Below are 8,046 nucleotides of genomic sequence, written 5' to 3' on the forward strand. Positions count from 1 at the left end.
TTATAGGGTTTTTAGGAAATTGCGTCAAATTATTCATACAGTGCAGTCATTTGTTCTTCTTAAACCAATGACTTATAAAATCAGGTGCCATGATATTTTAAATAGAAACCAATCACCTAAACAAATATTGTTTTGCTTTCTCTCGTATTATGTTTTTTTCCTACCCATGCTTATAATTTTTCATGGTATCAGAGCCAACAAGGTTTTGAGTTGCATGTTGTTAACATCTTTGTTATCATCATGGCATCATCACCCACAACTATGTTGTGAATCAAGTTGGCCTCGCTTCCACCATTCAGTGGAATGTTTTCTCATTATTGGTGCCAATAAAGCTTGATCAAACTAACTACCTGTTGTGGCAATCATAAATAGAGAATGTGATGTATTCGTAGGATCTCATCAAGTTTGTTAACAATACTTTTTCAGCTTTAGATCCGTAAATCAAAGATGCTGATCAATAGAAAACAAATCTATATTCAAAAAATGACTATACTGTACAAATAATTTGACTTGATTCCATAAAAACCCTATAATTTCTGATATTCTCCTAATGTCCAAAATTGCAAATATCTAACATGGTTAGGACTCTTTTACCCTTCATAACTGCGAATTGAGGCATTATTGTGATAAAATTGTATCGCCAGTCAACTAGGTCTAACTCTCACTTAAATCTATAAATACAGGTTTTTTTCTGTGGAACTCACAAACTCGCATAAATTTATTTATGAATTTTTAGTGAAACTGAAACCACCAAAATTGCAAATATCCTACACTTTCGCATATATGTTAATATCTTACATAAATATATTTATGAAACACCTCTCGCAAATATCCTACTTTTTCATATATACTTCCTAAAATTGCATAAATTTATGTGTGAAACCACTTACCATTAAATTCACAAATATATTACTTATTCGCATATACTGGATGATCTCGCATAAAGTTATTTGTGAATCACCTTTTATCACAAATATCATACTTAAGTATTTGCAAAATTATGATAAATATGTGATATTTTTTATTTTTTACAAATTTCTTGAATTATATATAAACTTGATGTGGTTCCCAAGAAATCAAATAACTTGAAGTTTAACCATTACAAATTTTACATTCAATACATGGGCTTCTTTACAAAGTTACAGTCAAAGTTTAACTTGATTCATTCAATTACAAAGTTTAACTTGATCTATCCAATTAAAAATGTAAGTTTAACTTAATCTATCACAAAGGTGCATAATTGTCTGCAGCTTAGCTAGCTAGACAGACTCTTCTAACACCTCTTTAACCAATGTCTCTTCCTTTTCATTGACTTTCGCACCCTTGAAATTTCTTTCCTTCATGTGGTTGTAGTACTTGATCATACAATTCCTTATATTTGTGATATCTTGTTGAAAATAATCCTTTATTAGCAATAATTAACTACAATGAACATCTCAAACTAGTGAACAACTGACATCCAATGCCGAATCTGACTACTCAGAAGCCCTTGCTTCCCAGGTAAGTAGGCCTTTTATTTTGTGTTTTAGAACATAATTTATTATCATAGGCAGACAACCTGAAAGGTTGCTGAATTCTCTTCTTCTTTTTTGGAACATGTTAGGTTTGAATCCGTAACTAAATTATGTACGTGGCATGAAGCCATCTTATTTTATGCTGTTTTTTGTTAATTGGATTTTGAATAGCAATGGGCAACTGGTCATAAATTGGATTAAGAATTTAGAAGTGATATTTTATGGGTGAGTGATTTATGGGCTTTGGGCCATGCTCACAAGTGTCTGATGAGCTGGATGAAGGGCCGGGCTTGGCCCCTTTCTTAATTATGTGTGTGCATGCATGCGCATCACAACAGGGAAAGCTGAAGCCTGGGCCAATTTTTAATTACTTATGCTTGTATACATGCATGCTTTCAGGGTTGCAAGCCCGGTTAAAGCATAAGTGGGGCCAGTTTTATAGGGATTCTACCCAAAATATGTCCAATCTTGGAGTGTAATGGGCCTGGCATCTGATCCTATTTTGATAGATATTATTGGATGCTTAGTTGTCAAAAGCGCTAGTTGGCGCCTAAGCGGACAACCCAGAAAAAGATTAGTTGGGGCCTAGGCGCGACGCCTAGGCAGGACCAAAAATAAAAGATCAAGAAAAGCATAAACATTACAATAAATACTTAATTTTAGTAACAAAAATATGATTATAATTATGAATTAAACATGCGTGTGTAATTCAGTGTAAAATATCATAAAATTTGTAAAATTGCATAGCATTGACCATAAAGCATATATATATATATATGTGTGTGTGTGTGTGAAATTCAGTGTAAAATATCATAAAATTTGTAAAATTGCATAGCATTGAACATAAAGCACATATATATATATATATATATATATATATATATATATATATATATATATATATATATATATATATATAACATACACAACACCCCCCCCAACACACGCATACACATATGCAATTTTATGAATATATATATATATATATATATATATATATATATATATATATATGTGTGTGTGTGTGTGTGTGTGTGTGTGTGTGTGTGTGTGTGTGTGAAAAACATGGGCATACATGTAAAGAACAAAAATAAAACAGAAAGAAAAATAGAAGAAAAGAAGGAAAAAGGAAAAAAAAAAGAAGAAAAGGAAGGAAAAAAGAAGAGAGTGGAGGGACGAGAGGAGAAAAAAGAAGGAAATTTCAAAATAGAAAAAAGGAGAAAAGGAAAAAGAGAAAGGGGAAAAAGGAAGAAGAAGAAGAAGAGGGAAAAGAGAAGAAGGTGGAGGGCAAAAGGAGGAGGAAGAAGAAAAGGAGAAGTTAAAAAGAAAAAAAAAGGTAAAAAGGAAAAAGGAAAGAAGAAGAAAAAAAGAAAGAAAGAACAAAAAGAAAATGAACAAAAAAGAGAAAGGGTTCGAGGCAAGAGGAAGAAGAAAAAGATAATGACAACCATGTCCCCACGGCTTAGGCGGGAACAACCTAAGCACCGTCTAGGTGAGGCCTAGGCGGGAAAACAGGGCCTTACTGCCTAGACCCATAAGCCTAGGCGGTAGCCTTGTGCCCAGCCCGCCTAGGCACCACTTTTGACAACTAAGATTGGATGTCTTACTGACATCCTGTAATTATGTTTTTTCTTGCTAAGTTCTCAAAGTCTATACATGTGATTTTATTTAGCAATAGTGAATGTTTTTCTGGCAACAGTTACATACCTTTATTTGTGTTTATTTAGGTTCGACGGTTAGCGATGGAGGTTCGACAACTCGCCTCTACACGACAGATAACTGTTGTCAATGGAGATTCTGGTCAAACTGGTATTACTCGGGCTCTGTCATGAAAGATCATGCTGTATTCCTATAGTAGGAGAACAAGGCTCTTTTTTGCCTATTTTCTATCAAATCTATGTGTTTTGTCTCTTCAATTATGTTCCCAGGGTTCTTTATATGAAAAACAGACAGTTTCAGATTACATTTTTGATGTGGCTTTCCTTTCAGCAGGAATTTTCTTTGTGCATTCACTATGAAGGGCTAGTAAGCCCACTGAGAAAGTTCTGTTTTTACTTGAGTGGATTGAATTTTAAGAATTTGCTGATTTTTTTTCTCCAGGTAATATTACATCTCTTCTTGTGCCAGCTGCTGCCTTGGGGGCTTTGGGATATGGCTACATGTGGTGGAAGGTATCAGTGTTTAAGTAGTTTATATATCTTTCATCTCCATCTCTTTCTGCTTCAGTGGTACTACAGTTATATAATGTCCTGTTTTTTATTCTCTTATCATCCATATACATTGATGAATTGGTATATTTTCTTTTACCTCAGAGCTATATTTGTAAACTATGATGAGTAACTGTTTCTCGAAACCATCCAGGGGTTGTCAGTTTCTGATCTCATGTATGTAACTAAGCACAACATGGCAAATGCTGTTACAAGTATGACAAAACATTTAGAGCAAGTTTCTGCAGCTCTTGCGGTATGTGTTCTTCAACAAGCTCTATATGTTGGTTTTGTTTCGTTTTATGGGGATGTTTTGGTCTGTATGGGCTACCTGCTGGTTAAGTAGAAATTTTCAGTGGTACAAATAACAAGGCTCTTGATTCCCATTTTCTGTGAATTCTTGCTCATGTGCAATTGGAAAAGTAGTGGAAGTAATGTGGTGGTTTTGATATTTTTACTTGTAGTTCAGCTTTCCACGTATATAATAGTTGGAGATTCTATGGTCCTGCAACAGGAAACATGTAACTGAAGTTCACTTTCTCTACCAAGAAGTGTTGTAGTCGTGCTCAACTATATGCAAAATCAAGAAATCCTTTGTATTAGAGTGAAAAGCAACTCATGGAATATCATGCTTGAGATATTTTTTTCGCCTGTGTTAGAGATACTGGAAATTTAACAGTTAAATTGAACTTCTGTTCATTATAATGCATATGGACTATTTTACTGATTTAGTATTTATAATTCAAGTTGGAGTTTTGATTGCATTGAGAAGCTCATGTTCATTTCAATAGAGGTTTCATATTAGTAAAACTTTATAAGTGAAAAACAGAATGATGATGGTGTTGATTTTCTCTTTGTTTCATGTTCTGTAAGTTTGAGAATCAAATGGCAACACATTCAAGTTGCTACTAGTTGGATATTTTTTTGGATGTTTAGAAAAAGTGTGTACAAAAATTGGTGAATTTGGGTACTGTGAGGGAATGAATAGGATAATTCAAAATCTATGAGGAGAAATACATCATTTTTAAATTGTTATTACAGTGGCATACATCTAGTCATTTAGAGAATTGAGTCAACTCCTTTGGTATTTGATGGCTTACATTAAAAAGAGTTCCTTTTCTATTGGCTCAGGGTGTTGGTAATGTAATGAAATGGTGATATTCAAATATCACCACCAATGTAAAACCCATGATTTTTACAAAAAAAAAAAAATTTCAGACCCGGGTCAGATCCGGATCCATACCCGGGTACCTCTTTTTATGCTCCCCGTGCCTATTTAAAGCACGCAGGGGAGGGTTTGCATTACGCGAAACCCTCCCCCCACCCTCTTCCTCTCTCCTTCGTCCTCTTCAGCTCGCCGGTGACCCCACCTCGTGTTCGGCCACCTGCCATCCCTCGTTCCCTGACCCCCCCCCCCCCCCCACAGACACACACATTCGCTCTCCCACTCTCTTTCTCCCCCTCGTTTTCTCGCTTCCAACGACTCCGACCGGCGACCTCACCGGGCATCCGACGTCGCCTGACCCTCTTCCCCCTCCTGCAACCTCGTCGGGCTGCTGATGTCGGTGCTCGCCCCCTGGTAATCTCTCTCTCTCTCCTTGTGTTGTCTTCTTCTTCTTCTGCTTCTTCGTCTTTTCTTTTTCAGACAGGCTGACAAGGGTGACGCCCCTGCCTTTGGTTTTTTTCGGCAAGCAATGTCGAAGCCCTGCCTCTGCCTCTGCCTCTGCCTCTAAGAGCTCCAGCAAGCGGGGGCTTGGCCCCTGCCCCTTTTATTTTCCGGCAGGCAGGGGCTTCGCCCCTGCCTCCCCTTATTTCGTTAGGCCGGGGCTTTGCCCCTGCCGCTGTGCTTTTCCTGCAGGCAGGGGCTAAGCCCCCTGCCTCCCTCTTCACTAATGTCAGGCAGGGGCTTCTCCCCTGCGTCTGTACTCTTCCGGTCGGTAGGGGCGAAGCCCCCTGCCGCCCTCTCCACTATTGTTAGGCAGGGGCTTCACCCCTGCCTTTGTGTTTTTCGGTATTGTTTGTACTATGATGAGTAGGATGAGAGGTCTATGGTAACCTCGAAAGGTGCGATGAACACTTTGTTGGAATCACATAAATAATGATGTTTTGCCTTCATGGGCAAGATGCTCGAGTTGGTTTGGAAGACCAAACCATGTCAAGTCAAATTAAATATTTGTGGCATCATTTCTTTTACAACACATTAAAGTTGTTTTTTTTAGAAACTCATACCCCTCTCATCGTAGCCGTACTTTTAGACATGTACGGTATGTTTGTACTACGATGAGTAGGATTAGAGGTTTATGATAACCTTGTAACGTGCAAAGGCATAATGATGAAATGAAAATCACATAAATGGTGACGATTCGCCTTCACAGGCAAAATGCTCAAGTGGGTTTGAAAAACCAAAGTATTCAAAATGGGTCTTTAGTTAAATAACACTTGACGCATCCTTTTTGACCCACTATTTTCCTTCAAGAGAGAGGATGAGATGATACAAAAACTCCGATGGACAGGTTGTTAACAATCACCCCTGGGGCAAATGACTCGGCGTCCCTAGTAATCAGAGTTAGGGGACAGGACTACCGAAAATTATCATAGGTGGTAGATCACAAAAGTTGGATGCATCATTTGAACGAGTGTCCTTTGGGGAATTCTCTTTCGGTCATTGGCTGTCCCCTTAGGAGCGGACTCAGTTAGCTACACAGGGTATCTAAAATACATGGCATAATAAATCCCCAAATTAGTCTCAGTTGTTTCTACGTTTTGTGCCTTGTGCGTACCCGCAGGCCAGTTAATATCGAAACAAAAGTTATTTTGCTCACATTACTGTTGAATTTAGATTAATTCATATTACTTGTCGAATATAGATTTGTTCACGTTAACTTGTTAAATTGCGTATCATGAATGAATTTGATGCATAGGTTAGCTTTATTCACAATACTTGTGATTGAGCCTCTTATGTTAATTAACTGCTTATATTTTGTGATTATGAATTGCTTATCTTGTGATAGTTAACTGCTTATTTGTTTGTATAATCAATTGTTTATTCTAATTATAGTTTATTACTTGTTAAAATCACTTAACTTGTTAAAACAACATGCATTGCTTAATTTTGTTTCATATTGTCTTACTTGTGCACCTACCAGTCTTTCATGAAACTAGCCTATTTTATGGGTACATGTGATAATTAGGTTTACGAGACGGGCGATGGCGCGATTGCAATATGACTTCAAGATCCCACTGTTTTTTATGGCGTTCCGCATTCAAGATACATTTTGAAGTTTTGTATTTTGTATAAGGGTTTCCTCAGGAAATCCCATTTTTGTATAAACTCGTTATTTTCTTTTAATGCATATGGTTTTTCTGAATGCTTTATGAGGATTCAATCTAGTGTGAAATAGAGGTTTTTACGCTAACGCGCCCAAGGTTGTCGACTTGTCTCTTCTTTTTTTCGAAAAATCGTTTCCGTTGATAAAACAAAAACTTTGAAAAATAAAAGATTTTCTAGCCTTTTTCAAATATTTTGAAAGGTTAAAAGTTTAAAATTTTGGAGCGTTACAACTTGGTATCAGAGCAGGGATTAGATTATCTAGAGATACCAATTTGTCTTTAGGTAAAGACAACTTGGTATCAGAGCTTTGAGAAACTGTGATGACCATCGAGCATCGCGCTGTAAGTAAAACCTTTTTTGCTTCTGATTTACTGCATGGTTTAGACCAAATGAGTTTCATATTTTTGTTTGAAGTTTTTGCTTAAGAATATGAACCCTCTTGCTAATGCCCAAAGTGGCGAAGGTAGAGGCACGCGCAGAACGTGTAGCCGCTCAGTAAGGGATAGGGGTCCTGTAATAGAAAGGAACAAACGTATGACGTCCTGGACGAACTTTTGGGCTGACAGACTGCCCCCACCCACGTTCACTAATACTTGGGGCTCTGTACTCCCTGTTTCCTACTAGGCGCCGCTAGTCGCGACTTGGGCAACGATACACTTTCGGGAGGATGGCCGTGCGCCGTCACATGTTCGGGTCAACCACAACATCGCATCTGGTGCGTTGGAGGTGGAAGGCTCCCCTGAATGCACAAGAGGTGTCTACGAACTCCTTTTGCAGATGATTTTTCTCTTTCTGTATATCTACCAGCTCCCTTGGGATTTTGTATGGCACCTACGAAAGATATATGAATAGGAATCCTTTTGACTTCGAGTTCCTTTAACCCTGATTTATGCATCCTTTAATATATTAAGGATAGTGTGGAGCTCGAACTATGATTCGACAAACGAATGGTCAGAGCAACGGGGATCCGTGATGGATTCCCTTAGTACCCTAG

General features: G+C 37.7%; 1 long non-coding RNA gene across 1 annotated transcript; it reads left to right on the forward strand.

The window, feature by feature from the left end:
• Positions 1–1,455: 1,455 nt before the first annotated feature.
• Positions 1,456–3,686, forward strand: LOC149829472 (uncharacterized). Its single transcript, XR_016433560.1, has 3 exons — positions 1,456–1,500; positions 3,242–3,323; positions 3,615–3,686. It is a non-coding gene; the product is annotated as an uncharacterized LOC149829472 (long non-coding RNA).
• Positions 3,687–8,046: the final 4,360 nt, after the last annotated feature.

This window comes from Nuphar pumila, chromosome 8 (genome assembly GCF_984573655.1).
Source record: "Nuphar pumila chromosome 8, dmNupPumi1.hap1.1, whole genome shotgun sequence".
NCBI lineage: Eukaryota > Viridiplantae > Streptophyta > Magnoliopsida > Nymphaeales > Nymphaeaceae > Nuphar > Nuphar pumila.